The sequence below is a fragment of the Periplaneta americana genome, chromosome 3, assembly GCF_040183065.1.
Source record: "Periplaneta americana isolate PAMFEO1 chromosome 3, P.americana_PAMFEO1_priV1, whole genome shotgun sequence".
NCBI classification, from domain to species: Eukaryota; Metazoa; Arthropoda; class Insecta; order Blattodea; family Blattidae; genus Periplaneta; species Periplaneta americana.
Genome location: NC_091119.1, coordinates 189,366,813 through 189,382,331, shown reverse-complemented (window position 1 = coordinate 189,382,331; position 15,519 = coordinate 189,366,813). Strand labels below are relative to the sequence as shown.

Sequence of the window (15,519 nt, the reverse complement as noted above, 5' to 3'; positions counted from 1 at the left end):
CAATTTGACGACGTCACAGAATACTCAAATAAGATTCCACTACTTAAAGAACTTTCAAATCAACATTTTATATAACTGTTCATTTAATTAATGTATTAATCAGGTTATTTGTGATTATTCTATAGAATGTTTAAAATAAATTATGATTTGAGCACATAATGACAACGTATTTCTGTTATAATAACAAGAGAAAAGCGCAGTACATGTAATTAGCATTTTTAAACCTGTATTTCGCTTTTCTCAATTGGCATTACTGAATAATATCTAATTTCTTTATTGCAGTAATCATTATTAATCTATTTCAACTTCACAATGTCTGAATAGGTTAAGTATTCATAAATATACAGGGACATCACTTTATTTTTACTTCAATTTTTATTGTACCTGAGTTTTTTAATGTACTTCACTCCCACCCCTTCTACTAATGAAGTTCAACCGTCCTCCACATAGATCCAAGACCGCATATAAAGGTACAGTAGCCTTACGATCATTGTAAACAGTACATTCCAAAAATATGTTCGCGTTTTCCAGTGACAAAAGAGCTTTCAATATTGAATCATTTTCGCACAGGTACTGTCGTCCATTTGCCTACGTCGCATCCCGGTTTCCCCCACCCGCTTCTATTCGCCTCTTTGTAAAGGCTAGTGGCTGGGCTGTATTAGCTCTTTTCTGGAAAGATTAATTTCTGTTAGGAATTGGACGTCTACGCAATATTATACAACTGTTTAAAATAACTTAAATAAAAGGGTCTCGTAAAGTAATTAACTGTCACGTGATTTCCCCCCTTTCTACGATCCTGTGACATAACCACTTGGACGGACAGTAGATTTCGGATCGGGCAGAAGTTAAGATTGAATTTACAGTACGTAAGGTACTCTTTTATAGAGCAAGTACAGAATTATTTCAACATGAGTTACTGGTACGAAGGACGAAACTGGTAATTGGAATTAGATGCAATAGTCTATAGTGCGATAATATGCACATTAGAACTGAAGCCTGTATCGAAATGTACGGCCACCATTTTCAAAAATGTGTTTAAATATCCATATTTGATTATTTTTCAATTTAACTTCTCTATAGTGTACGCTAATGTGCTATAGAAAGTATAATATACACTGCATAATGAATACGTCCGCATGGGCAGCTCAGTTCGTGAGTAAAAGCACTCATTGTTAATACTGTACTGTATTTTGATTAAACAAAAACCTAATGAAAATTATCAAACTAAAATCGCGATATTTCCTAGTTTACGTAAATGGATGAATTACTTTTCTTCCCTCCTATACATAGTAAAGTGATTTGTTTGTATATTACGCCAGTATCATCTACCTCCAGTCGTGGAAGGGGTTAGCAACCGTTCATCCAAAGGTATAGCCAGGTTAATATTAGAAATGTTAGTAAAAATAAAATGATGTCCCTGTACAATTATTAACATTTTGTGAGCGAATTTTAGGGACATATATTTACATTCTTATTTTATTCACGAAATAAGTAGTCCTAATAAACGTCACTCGGACCTCTTGTGACTTTATTATAGATAATTTTATTATACTGTATTTAATTGTACAAGGACATCATTTTATTTTTACTAACATTTTTAATATTAACCTGTCTATACCTTTAGAGAACCGGAAACACCGCTTGCTCCCCCCTCCAAGACTGGAGTTCGACGATACTGGCGTAAAACACAAATCACTCTACTAGGTATAGGAAGGAAGAAAAGTAGTTAATCCATTTACGTAAACTAGGAAATATCGCGATTTTGAGTTTGATAATTTTCATTAGGTTTTTCTTTAATGAAAGTGCAGTACTGTATTAAGAATAAGTGTTTTTACTCACGAAGTGAGTTATCCATGCGAACGTATTCATTATGTGGTGTATATTTTTTTATTTTAGTTGGTTATTTAACGACGCTGTATCAACTACTAGGTTATTTAGCGTCGATGAGATTGGTGATAGCGAGATGTTATCTGGCGAGATGAGGCCGAGGATTCGCCATAGATTACCTTGCATTCACATTACGGTTGGGGAAAACCTCGGAAAAAACCCAACCAGGTAATCAGCCCAAGCGGGGATCGAACCCGCGCCCGAACGCAACTTCAGACCGCCAGGCAAGCGCCTTAACCGACTGAGCCACGCCGGTGGCTATGTGGTGTATATTATACTGTCTACAGCACATTAGCGTACAATATAGAGAAAGAAGTTAAATTGAAAAATAATCATAATATGAATATTTAAACACAATTTTGAAAATGGTGGCCGTTCATTTCGATACAGGCTTCAGTTCTTTTGTGCATATTATCGCACTATAGACTATTGCATCTAATTCCTATTGCCAGTTTCGTCCTTCGTACTAGTAACTCATGTTGAAATAATTCTATACCTACTCTACGTACTGTTAATTCAATCTTCACTTCTGCCCGATCCGAAAATATAAAATTACTCAGACATGCTATCTACTGTCCGTCCAAGTGATTATGCCGCAGGATCGTAGAAAGGGAGGAAATCACGTGACAGTTAATTACTTAACGAGGCCCTTTTATTTAAGTTAAATTAAACAGCTGTATAATATTACGTAAACGCCCAATTCCTAAGAGAAATTAATGTTTTCAGAAAAGAGCTAAGACAGCCCAGCTTTTACAGAGGGGCGAGCAGAAGCAGGTGGGGGAAATCGGGATGCGACGTAGGCAAACGGACAGTACCTGTGCGAAAATATGATTCAATATTGAAAGCTCTTTCGTCACTGGAAAACGCGAACATATTTCTGGAACGTACTATACTCAGTAACTCAGTACTGCTTACTATCTGCTGTCTTGGCTCTGTGTGGAGTTGGAACTTCATTAGTAGAAGAGGTGGGAGTAAAGTACATTAAAAAACTCAGATACAATAAAAATTGAAGTAAAAATAAAATGATGTCCCTGTATTTATCAATCTCGAAAATTAAGTAATATTTTTTTTTATATAAAATGCTTCCCTTAAGGTTTTCGTGCATAGGCTATTCTATAGAGTTTATTGTCACTGTTAATCAGGAATGTTTATCTAAATCTTTCTCTAATTGTACTGAAAAGGAATAGGCCTAGATATGTCCTAGACGATGTGCAAAAACGACAGTTGTCTGAGCACGAAAGATTTATGTCTCTAGATGCCTAAGGGCATTCCCAGAGCAGACAGCATAGCAGGTGTGTGGTTATAGAGGAATCATGTTATTGAAACCATTGCAGAGGAGAACATTTAAGAAAGAAGGCTGGCAGAGAGAGAGCTAAGACTAGGTGTGGAGGAGCAACGGTAGTTGTAAAGCTAGCGCTGTATTTACGTACAGAGTGACGCAAAAACCACTACACACTTCACATTTATCTGACCTTGATGTTTACCAGTTCAAGGATTAGAATAAAAATGGTTGGCCCATTCTTTTATAACAGCAATAGCACTTTTATCGAACAATTTAAAAGCAAAAATCTGTTTATTTTTCAGTATCATATTAGATTTATTTATTTATTTATTTATTTATTTACTAGCCGTACCCGTGCGCTCCGCTGCACCCGTTAGAAATAAATATAAAGTAATTACCAGACATCGGATTCTAGGGCAAATGCCTATTTTGTTTCTTTAGGAGAAAAGTAAAAATAATTATTAATATTTGTGTTTCATGGAAATTGAAAGGTATTCAAAGAGTTTTATAGTGCCCTAAAATGCCCTAAAACGGTTATTAGAGCCTAATTTGTTAATATTCGCCTAAAAATGCCTAACTCACTGTAAAATTTCGCATTTTACTCTTACTTTTTATAATTTATACATGCATTCACTCCGAAATTTAAGGCATTTAAAAAGTGGAAAGTTTGCTTCACACCGGCCATGAAACCATTGATAAAGGAAACAAAATGTTTTGAATCTCACGACACTCGCAATAGATTTCACCGAATTTAACATGTTTGGAGGCATAAATGCCGACAAAGAACCAACCTTAGTTTTGAAGCAGGCAACAATCACATGTGCTGCTACCGATTCAGAGATATACTATACTATAAAAATGACTGTTTTCGGTCTGAAACCGATTAGCTGTACTGCCCTTCAGAGTGTCATAAAATCACAATTTTTGGAGAAAGAGTGTTTTTGAAATATTTGTGAAAAGTCGTAAAACTGCGAATTAGTAGGGTAAACCGTTACAAAATATTTAAAAGAATGGCCCTCCTAGTGATGCAACAATAAGTGGAACTTTGTATTTTTGTCCAATTGAATCTCAATAACAACGGTTCATTTGAATGCTCGTTAACAGTTGCTCTTTCCCTCACCTTATTTGTGTTGAGAAGTTTTGAGCGGTAGGACGTTTTCCTGTGAAGTTTAACGCGATAATGCCGAAAAATATAAGTGCAAAATCTACATTGATCCGGCAATGGCTAACAGAATATTCAGAATTCACTTATGATGGAAAAATAATATTCTGCAAGATTTGTAGCAAACAGGTATGTAACAATAGTTGAAATTTATAAATTCTATTAATTTTAATGAGTAGGCCTATAATATTTACACACTGACTGAGCTATCCTGAGGTATAATTCTTTTTAAGACCACTACACTTTAACGTTTTAAATTCCGATAGTTAAAGTATTTGCAGGCCATTAATATTTTGATTGTTCGAACCCACTAACTTTGTGATAGAAATACGGCAATACAACAATTAGGATTTTATTTTAATTCAGTTTACTTTACATTTTTAGATTTCGCAAGAAAAGAAGTGCCACCTAAAGCAGCATGTGCAAGGAGCGGCTCATAAGGCTAAAGCTCAGCAGAAAAATCAACTGCAACAAACTTTACTAACACAGCCTACTTCATCCAATCTCAGCAGCAATTTCTATCCTGATTTAACCAGAGCGTTTGTTGCTGCTAACATTCCCTGGAATGCAATTGAAAATCCGGTTTTAAGACAGTTTTTACAAAATTACTGCAAACAAAATATCCCATCTGAGTCGACCCTAAGAAAAAATTACTTAGACAGAATATACAATGAAACTTTAGCTTCCATTCGGAAGGATATAGGTGATTCTTACATATGGGTCTCTGTGGATGAAACCTCAGATCCTATGAATAGGTATATAGCAAATATGGTAGTAGGAAAACTTAGTCCTGATGGACCTTCGATTCCACACCTCGTATGTGTAAAGGAACATTCGAAAGTGAATACCCAAGCCTTTGCTTATTTTGTAAATAAAGGCCTACAGTCCTTATACTCAGGTAATATAGACGATTTTAAAGTTATGTTGTTTTGTACTGATGCTGCCTCATACATGGTTGCTGCAGCTCCACTTCTTAAAACATTTTATCCTAACCTCACGCATGTAACCTGTCTAGCACATGGCCTTCACAGGGTTTCTGAAACAATCCGGAATGAATTTCCTCTTGTCAATTCGTTTATTTCTAACACAAAAAAATGTTTTTGTAAAGCCCCATCCAGGATTTCAATATTCAGAGAGAACTTTCCAGATATCCCACTCCCACCTCAGCCGGTTGTTACACGATGGGGAAGCTGGATTCAGTCAGTGGTGTATTATTCTAAGTATTTTAAAGAAGTGGTCACAGTTATTGATAAATTACCTGAAACTGATAGTGCAGCGTGTGTGAAAGCAGTGAAAGATTGTCTGAATGACTCACGAGTGAAAAACGATATTGCCTACATAACATCAAACTTTTCTTTCATACCTGCAAGCATTGAACAATTAGAACTTGAAAAACAATCTCTTTGTAGCCAAATAGCAATAGTAAAGGAAGCTCAAGTGAACATACATTCTGCTTTGGGTGAAACTGGGAAAAAAGTTAAAAATAAGTGGGACAACGTATTAAATAAGAATGTAGGATTTTCATTGTTGGAAAAAGTATCAAGAGTGATATCGGGGGAAAGTGTGAATGTTCTAGTAAGTATTGATGTTTCTATTGTACCTAATTTAAAATTTGCGCCTCTCACATCAGTTTCGGTTGAAAGAAGTTTTTCTGCTTTCAAAATGATTCTCAGTGACAAAAGGCAAAGGTTAACTGTAGAGAATTTAGAAAAAATTCTGGTGGTGTACTGTGCAGATAATTATAATAAAGTCTGAGCATGGAACTGAATTTCAATAACTTAAAATGAGTAATCTTGATATCAATAATCATTATTTCATTAGTTTCAATATATTAAATTTGTGCAGCTCTGTTTATAAATGTAATATAGTATTTTTTTTAATGTTTAAACATACTTTTTTGTTCGTATTTTAGTGTATAACTAAAAGTTTCAGTGAAAGAAATAAGTATGATACCTTGATGTGCCTAAAATGCCTATTTTCATTAAAATAGAGCCTAATTTTACAAATTTTGAGCTTATTTTAGGCGCCTAAAACTGCAATTTTTAGTGCCTAAAAATCCGATGTCTAGTAATTACATAATTAAAATAGGACGTTTGATCCAGGGAACATTCGTGTTTGATAGAATGATAAATCGTTTAATATGTTACTTAATTTAAATTGCATCCAGATAATTAAAATGCGATCATTTTGGTCCAGAGACACTCATTTGATGCAATGACAATATTCCTTTAACCTGTTTCTTAATTTTTATTACATGCAACCATAGTTTAATGAAGATTGACATCATTTAGATTTATTTTATTTTACTTGTTATAGGTTTCCATTGAATTATGGTAATAACTTAATTTTAACCCTTGTTTTCTACGTATTCAGTAAATGGTGCTTGGCCCACTATGGTTGTGAACCCTTCAAATAACTTAAATTATATTATATAATATTACATATTATATTATATTAGGGCCTATATCAAAAGTTACTGTAATAACATTATAGCATTATGTCCACCTAGAGAAACTACACTTTCCAATGGTGAAATAATTATTAATTATACAAATCGGTTAATTTAGCTTCCGATATTACTTCATACAAACACAGAAACATTCTCTATAGGCTATCTTTCATAGCTTTCGATTGTTGCTGTCCAAGGCCCCTTATAGACGAAATCATTTGTTTTTTAATTCATTACACGGCCTTAGATGGCAGTTATTTTAATTTTAAAACTCATTTATCTCATTAAATATCAGTCCTATCAAAATTTTTCAAGGAATAAAACTTATCGAAAATTATATTTGTTATGTAACATTTTTCACAAAAATCAATAATAAGCGCGATATTTCGATTTATTTAATTCAGGCCCCCTTATAACCCCCCTTTTAAATAACGTATTTTGAATGCCATATAGCCTAAAATCTCAGTTACAACGAACTTAATTTATATTCCAATTTTCATCGAAATCCGTTCAGCCATTATCGCGTGAAAAGGTAACAAACATACAGACAGACAGACAGACAGACAGACATACAAACAAAAATTTCAAAAAAGCGATTTTCGGTTTCAGTGTGGTTAATTATATATGTTAGGACCAATTATTTTTGGAAAATCGAAAATTACCAGAAAAATTTCGGCTACAGATTTATTATTAGTATAGATTTATTATTTGCTAATAATTGTAACATAAAATATAATATATACAGAAAAACTTTAGCTTCCCCCTGAAAGAGTAGAACTCGTGCTCAGGAGTGGATAATAACAACTTTCAATATTAATAAAATGCTCAGGCAGAAAACATACATCAAAGCAGCACTGATTTCAACACCAAGGGAAACAAACAGATTCCCGTATATTTTACCGGTTATTCCACTTTCAAGTTCCGAAAACTAAAATTCGAAAGTTATTCTTCCGAAACTCATTCAGAATAACAGAACTGTTAGTAATAATTAGAGTCCTGCGTTTGGTTACCTTGAATGCAAGTTAGGTGTACATCTATCACATAGATTCGTATGGAAGGCAGCTTATATGCAATAAAGATAATTTACTTTCAGGAGCCATCACATTTCGTCCAGACATGCAATGAGGAAACCATTCGGGCCAAGATAAAAATACATTTACTGAAATATATTAAACAATATTAAATATCTACGCTACGCAATGCAAACACACACTCTCAGAGACGCTCTGAAGCAACGTAGGACAATATCTGGAGATGCGTAACAAATCTAATGATATTAATTTAAAAAGCACATTCGAATTTCTTCCTACAACTGATTTTGTAAACATTACGTATTATCTCTGCCTACTGAAGGATTCACTGGAAGAAAGGAAGAAAAGTTCGGAGTAGAAGAAAATAATATATGATACACAACATTAAGATGTATGGATCGCATGTGCACACTAAAAGGCAGAACATAGGAAAGATGGGAGAATGCTGAGTTTGCAATGAAAGGCCTGCCTTGGGCCCAATCTGCGCGTACGATTAATATATCTTAATATTGTAATTTTTCCCGTTCACCATTCCTTGCGGTACATCCTTCAGTAAGCAATTTATCTTAGTCAGTGTCCCAGCCAATTTCTTTTTCTCTTTCTGATCAGTTTCAGCATTATTCTTTCTTCACTCACTCTTTCCAGCACAGCTTCATTTCTTATTTAATCTGTCCATTTCACACGCTCCATTCTTTTCCATATTCACACTTCTTCTACTCATTTCTCTTCACTTTGTCGTAATGTCTATGTTTCTGCCCCATACAATGCCACAAAGCACTTCACTCGTATCTTCCTTCGTTCTTTCTCCAGAGGTCCGCAAGAAGTGATCCTATTTCTATTAAAAGTTTCTTTTGTCATTACTATCCTCCATTTGTTTTATTATTACTACTTATAGTCCATCCCAATTAGTTGAAGCTGTTCACTTGTTCCATTGCCTCGTTTGGAATTCGCAAGTTCACCTTCTTTAATTTTCTTCCGACAACCATGGCCTTCGTTTTGTTTGCATTTATCTCCGTTCCACACTGTTCACAGCTGTCATTTAGCTCCATTACCATATATATTTTCTGTTAACAACCTATATTTCTGTATCTTTATTGAACTTTCGTACCACCTTGCTATGCGTGGGTGAAACCGGGAAGATTCACAACTAGCGATCGGTAAACAAGAAAGTTTACAACTAGTGACCAACAATCACTTAAAGTAAGGAAAACACTGTTATCTGTACAGTCTTCTCATAGCATGAGGAGAAACTTATCTCTGGTAGGACGCTACTATATTTCACGCTGATTTACGTAAGATTAAAATCAACGGAATTGCTGATTCTTAATGCAGTTTTCTTTAGTCTGACTATAGCAAAACTCAGCTGAATGCGTTTGCGAAGACATAAAAATCGATATAAAAATTAAATCAGGAGTGGTATAATAGTTATTTTAATTCCAATATGACGTTAAAATACGGTTTCGCATCACTGTTTTTACGAACAAAAGAAGTCAGATTGTCACTTAGCAACGACTGAATAAACAAAACGCAGTTTACTACAAGGCAACGAGCGAAATGAGTGTTGTGGCTTGTAAAATACGGAAGTGTAACATCATTTCAACGTCGTTTTAACCATGAGTATGGTGTTCGGAGAGCTACGGGTTACAATTCGATAATGTTATGGTATCGCACGTTCGAAACCGAAGTAGTTAGTGCTACTATGCAAATAAGTTCCCACGAAGCTTGAGTTGATGAGGGTACTAGGAATAATAGACTGTGCCGATACTATGTCACATTGTATGTGATTTTATTTTTAGTAGGTTATTTTATGACGCTTTATCAACAGCTTAGGTTATTTAGCGTCTGAATGAGATGAAGGTGATAATGCCGGTGAAATGAGTCCGAGGTCCAGCACCGATAGTTACCCAGCATTTGCTCGTAATGGGTTGAGGGAAAACCCCGGAAAAACCTCAACCAGGTAACTTGCCCCGACCGGGAATTGAACCCGGGCCACCTGGTTTCGCGGCCAGACGTGCTAACCGTTACTCCACAGGTGTGGACTTGTATGTGTGAGGCGACAGTAGCGATCCTAGTGGTTACCAACTATCTATGGATGCATATTCCCTACGTATTGAGCTTTGTGACTGTATATACTACACTGTTACCGTATACAACTAAGTAGTGAACGTTATCCGAAACTCTGTCCCTACCGCATGCAACCTGTCCGGGCATTATTACGCGATGCGAATCTCTAGAAAAAAATTATATATGGAGAAAACAACTTGGGCATGATGTTCCAACAGGATGGCGCAATGGGCTAAAGACGTTCTTGACTTTTTTAATAAAATTTCACACCAACTAGTACGTCTGTCGTGGACCAATTACATGGCCTCCAAATTATTCAGACCTGAAGCCACTTAATTTCTTTGTGTGGGGTTTTGTGAAGAACAATGTCTATGAACAGTGGGCCAGAAATACTGATGATCTAAAAGACAAAGATTGTCTCAGCTTTTGAAGAAATTACCCGTGAGATGTTACAACACTCATGGGAGGAATTAGCTCCACGATATGGATTTGTTGTGCATGAAATAGTTATTTACATATCAGTGAAAAATAAATAGCAAACGTTCTCATATTACAGCGTTTTTATTTTACGTCTTCCCGAAAGGATCATTCTGTAGCTTAGAGGCACCTGATTTTTTTCCCTTCCCCGGCCGATCTTCTGAATTCATCATTTTCTGACTTCTGCCTGGATAACAGTATTCCAAAGATACTTGAATTGAATTAAAAGAAAGCACTACGACCCAGTACTGCCACCTTGCTAGATCTATTTCGCTGACCCTCAAGCTATGCGCATTCCAAAACCCACACCGGCTAAGGTTCGCTGCAAACCCAGTTTCTTAATAGGCAAACCTACACGTCCCTTGGCAATCCAACGTTCGAGGAATGCTATGAAATAACGACATAATGGAGATATGTTGACAAAATGATGTAGATGGCGAATACGGGGAAACGGGAGAACCGCGAAAAAAAAACCCCAACTACGATCTTGTCCGCCATAAATGTTACTAATCGGGGATCGAGCACGTACCGCCTGCATGACAGGCTAAAGGTGTAATCACTCAGTTATCGCAGGGAATCAAGGATACTGTACTTAGCTGATCATTTATTATCGAAAGCGATTAAAAATCAATCATATACACTATACTTAATTATGAGATACATACACGTAAATAGGCCTGTATGAAACTATTATTGTTTTTTTTAATTTTATATCAGGTAAAATTATTTCTTGGGTGTAACCTGTTTATAATGATGCAGGAAATAAGCATTTTCAGATGAATTAAGTTAAGCCGTAGGCGCTATGTACAGATTCCATACACTTCGCCGATCTACCTTGAATTTCTTGCCGGACCGACATTATCCAAACAAAATGTAAGCAATGAATAACGTTATTCTGTTAAAGTTAATATCTTATAACTCTGCCATACAATTCTGGATTATGTATACGGCCGACAATATATCATTCCATCTTGCTGATACCACATCTTAAAACACTATATTACTCGTACTGACCCACGTAAAAGGTCGTGATTTGAAGTCAGATTCGGCATTATGCTGTGCTTCCAAAATAACTATAAAACGTACAATAATTTATTGATATTCAATATATTATTACTAGGGACCGTACTTTGTCCCACGAGACCACAAGATTAAAGTATTACTTTTGTACAATTCATAGAGGTCTCAAAAATAATCATGTATAGGCTAATTTTATAAATAATACAAATGACTAAGTGGACTGAGCGAGTTTCAATTGATGCGTATATGTGCACGTAATAGTCCTAATTCGCTTAATGGGAAATAGGCCTATATTATTGTGCAGTAGAAACGAAATAATTATGTGTCGTGACGGGAATATTGTGCGAAATGGCAATATAAAAATTGGAAATTTATCTTTCGAAGAGGTGGAGAAGTTCAAATATCTTGGAGCAAGAGTAACAAATATAAATGATACTCGGGAGGAAATTAAACACAGGATAAATATGGGGAATGCCTGTTATTATTCGGTTGAGATGCTTTTATCATCCAGTCTGCTGTCAAAAACTCTGAAAGTTAGAATTTATAAAACAATTATATTACCGGTTGTTCTTTATGGTTGTGAAACTTGGACTCTCACGTTGAGAGAGGAACATAGGTTCAGGGTGTTTGAGAATAAGGTTCTCAGGAAAATATTTGGGGCTAAGAGGGATGAAGTTACAGGAGAATGGAGAAAGTTACACAACACAGAACTGCACGCATTGTATTCTTCACCTGGCATAATTAGGAACATTAAATCCAGACGTTTGAGATGGGCAGGGCATGTAGCACGTATGGACGAATCCAGAAATGCATATAGAGTGTTAGTTGGGAGGTCGGAGGGAAAAAGACCTCTAGGGAGGCCGAGACGTAGATGGGAAGATAATATAAAAATGGATTTGAGGGAGGTGGGATATGATGATAGAGAATGGATTAATCTTGCTCGGGATAGGGACCGATGGCGGGCTTATGTGAGGGCGGCAATGAACCTCCGGGTTCCTTAAAAGCAAGTAAGTAAGAAACGAAATAATATAATTATTCAGAATCGCATTATAAACTACGTATTAAAAGGCGTAAAAGAGTAAATTTTCTTGCAGGATATCATAATGTTTAATTATTATAATGTATGCATTACCTTGCAGTTGAAATTTCATTCTGAAACAAAATATTTTTCTTTTCTCTCTCTCTCTCTCTCTCTCTCTCTCTCTCTGACGACGTTCTACAGACGCCTTTGTACAACCCGGATATAACGTATTTCAAGTACCGGTACCAACAATTGCATTTGTAAATTCCTTCGTGACAATGAATGTGATACGGTACAAGGAATAATTACAAAATGTCTATTAATTCGACGGAGGTTTTTGCTTTTAACGTGTACACTACATTTCTATCATCTAAATGGCTGAAATGACTAAACTTATTAAAATTCAAAAATGGACAGCTGATTTTTTATAAATGGTTATTAATTTGAGTTAAAAATTCAACAATGTAATTTTTGGATGCACATAATCCTTATTTTTTTTCGTTGTTGGTAACTCTATAGCATCTATTAGTGCTTTATGGTTGTGCTAACTGATGGAGTTACTTGTCACGAATGTGACGCTGAAATTTGTGTTCATGTTACTGCCGAGAGACAGTCCTGATATACATAACCTTTATAATCAGTTATTTCCATATTCTAAAATTTCATCTTAATTTAACGGTCACTTGTCTTATTGACTATATATATATATATATATATATATATATATATATATATATATATATATATATATATATTCCAGAATAACGTCTGGCAGCCGCTTAAGACATTGTTTTATTATATTTTAAACATTTCTGGTGCCGGTACACCTAATCAGTGTGTATTACTACCACGAAAAAGCACTGCCTACATTAATTTAATAAAAACCTCAACAAGATACAACACAAACATGCTTGTATGTTGCTACTACGATTACTGTAATATTTTATTAAAAGGTATTACACATCTCTGAAACATTGTCAAATGTCAGTTACGGATGTAGCCTATAAATAATTCCTACAACAATCTTACCTCTTCTGACTGTTGGTAATCCAGAGATATTCTTGAGCGGCGTATCAAAATCCCATCACATGTGGTTACACCTACAGAATCGCACTGTCAATCACAAACTAAACTCCATGTAATTTACGCATAATTATATTCATGTACAGCCTTAACCTCTAATACGAACAAAACATGAGATGCCACGGAGATGCCAGCCATCACACACAGAGCACCAACACAACAACGCATTGATTCGTTACAGTGGCTAATATCGAAAAGAAACAAGAGAGTAGCGCTCTGCGAAGGAGAGAGAAAGAGAACTGGGACGCGTTGGATTGTTGCCGCTGAACTTGCGCTACATTTTGTCCGATGCGTGCGAGTGGAAGTCTCAGTGACCCCTTGCCTGGAGCTATTGACGTCTCAAAGAAACCAAACAAACCCGTTCTTTTCTTTCAGTTGTCCTGACAGACGAACACCGTCCAATGATCGACTCCACAGTGGCGAAGCAGTCAAATGTGTCCATTGTTTGATGACAACTTTATAACTCTTAATTCATATATCCTGAAGCTAAAATTTCCATTTGCTTCCTTATGCCAATTTTGAATGCATATGCCTGATGTGGCGGTTTAAATGGTTAGATCCCTGTCCACTGAAGAATATGAAACACGGTAGGTATCTCCCTTCTTTTCTTTCCTTTTTTTTATTTTCTATAGCACGCAACACTGAAGATTTTTTTTTGGCAAAAAAAAAGTGAAACAAAAAATGGTCTAATTTTCAGAGGGAAGGTAGTTTGGAATGTGAATAGTATTTATTTAACCGTCCCGCGCCGTGGCATCCTGCCTAGGACTCGCGTTACGGAATGCGCGCTGGTTCGAGTCCTCATGGGGGAAGAAATTTTCTCATGAAATTTCGACCAGTGTGTGGGACCGGTGCCCACCCAGCATCGTGATGCACTTGGGGAGCTACGATAGGTAGCGAAAATCCGGTTCAGCAAACCAGCTATAACGGCTGGGGGGGATCATCGTGCTAACCCCACGATACCTCCATTCTGTTTGGATGATCGTCCACCTCTTCTTCGGCATGTGAACGTGAGGCCAGCAGCCGGCTGGTAGGACTTGGCCCTTCAGGGCTGTAGCGCCATGGATTTACTTATTTATTTAACCTGGTAGAGATAGGGTCATCAGGCCTTCTCTTCCTCTCTATCAGGGGATTACTAACAAATGGCTTTTAAGGCGCCCGCAGGTTCATTGCCGCCCTCACACAAGCCCACCATCGGTCCCTATCCTGTGCAAGATTAATCCAGTCCATATCATCGTATCCCACCTCCCTCAAATCCTTATATTATCCTCCCATCTAAGTCTCACGACTACAATATTAAGAATACAATTAAAATTATAATTACAATAATTGATAATAAATTTACAATTACAATTACAATCAAAGTACGAAAAGATTACCTGATCAACAATTTATTGTAGAAGTTAAGAACAAAGAAATATTTTTTTTTCACCGACCTCAATTGACTTGAAAACATATTTGAAAATAGCTAAAAATTTGAAACAATTGATCGGTGTAGGTAACCTAAAAATGATTGCTAGTGCCAGGAAGTCCATGCCCTAAAACCTACTAAATGCCTTTAAAAACTTTCAAATATGCCAATAAAATAAATGCACTAATAAAATTCTGTATTTCTTGATATCACTATTAAATAATAATAATAATAATAATAATAATAATAATAATAATAATAATAATAATAATAATAATAATAAATGAAATAACATTGTAGGTCAAACTAGTTGAAATTAAACTTTGAGAACTGTGATGCTAAAAGAAAGTTCTTTTCGAACACGCTAGGTAAGACATGTTTATTTTATTACATTAATTTTATAGTACCGGTAATTTAAAATTGTGTGATATTAAATGAGGGTAACCAGACAGTTATCACTTTCCCCTTTGCAACCTTCACGATCATGGGAACGGGTAGGGCGGGACGATGACGGATTCCTCCTCTGGATTGGTCTGCAAATCTGGTGACCGTTACAAAATTTCCTGGGCTGCTTTTAGGTAATCTCCGGAACTACAAATTCATTTGTTGAAGCCGTGGGTACTCCAGAAAGTTTA

General features: G+C 35.8%; 1 protein-coding gene across 1 annotated transcript in view; it reads right to left on the bottom strand.

The window, feature by feature from the left end:
• LOC138696918 (uncharacterized) overlaps positions 1-13,704 on the bottom strand; it is a 135,603-nt gene extending 121,899 nt beyond the window's left edge. Inside the window, exon 1 of the mRNA XM_069822409.1 lies at positions 13,423-13,704. The gene's annotated coding sequence lies outside the window, so the exon portion shown is untranslated. The remainder of the gene's footprint in view (positions 1-13,422) is intronic.
• Between the last annotated feature and the right edge of the window lie 1,815 nt (positions 13,705-15,519).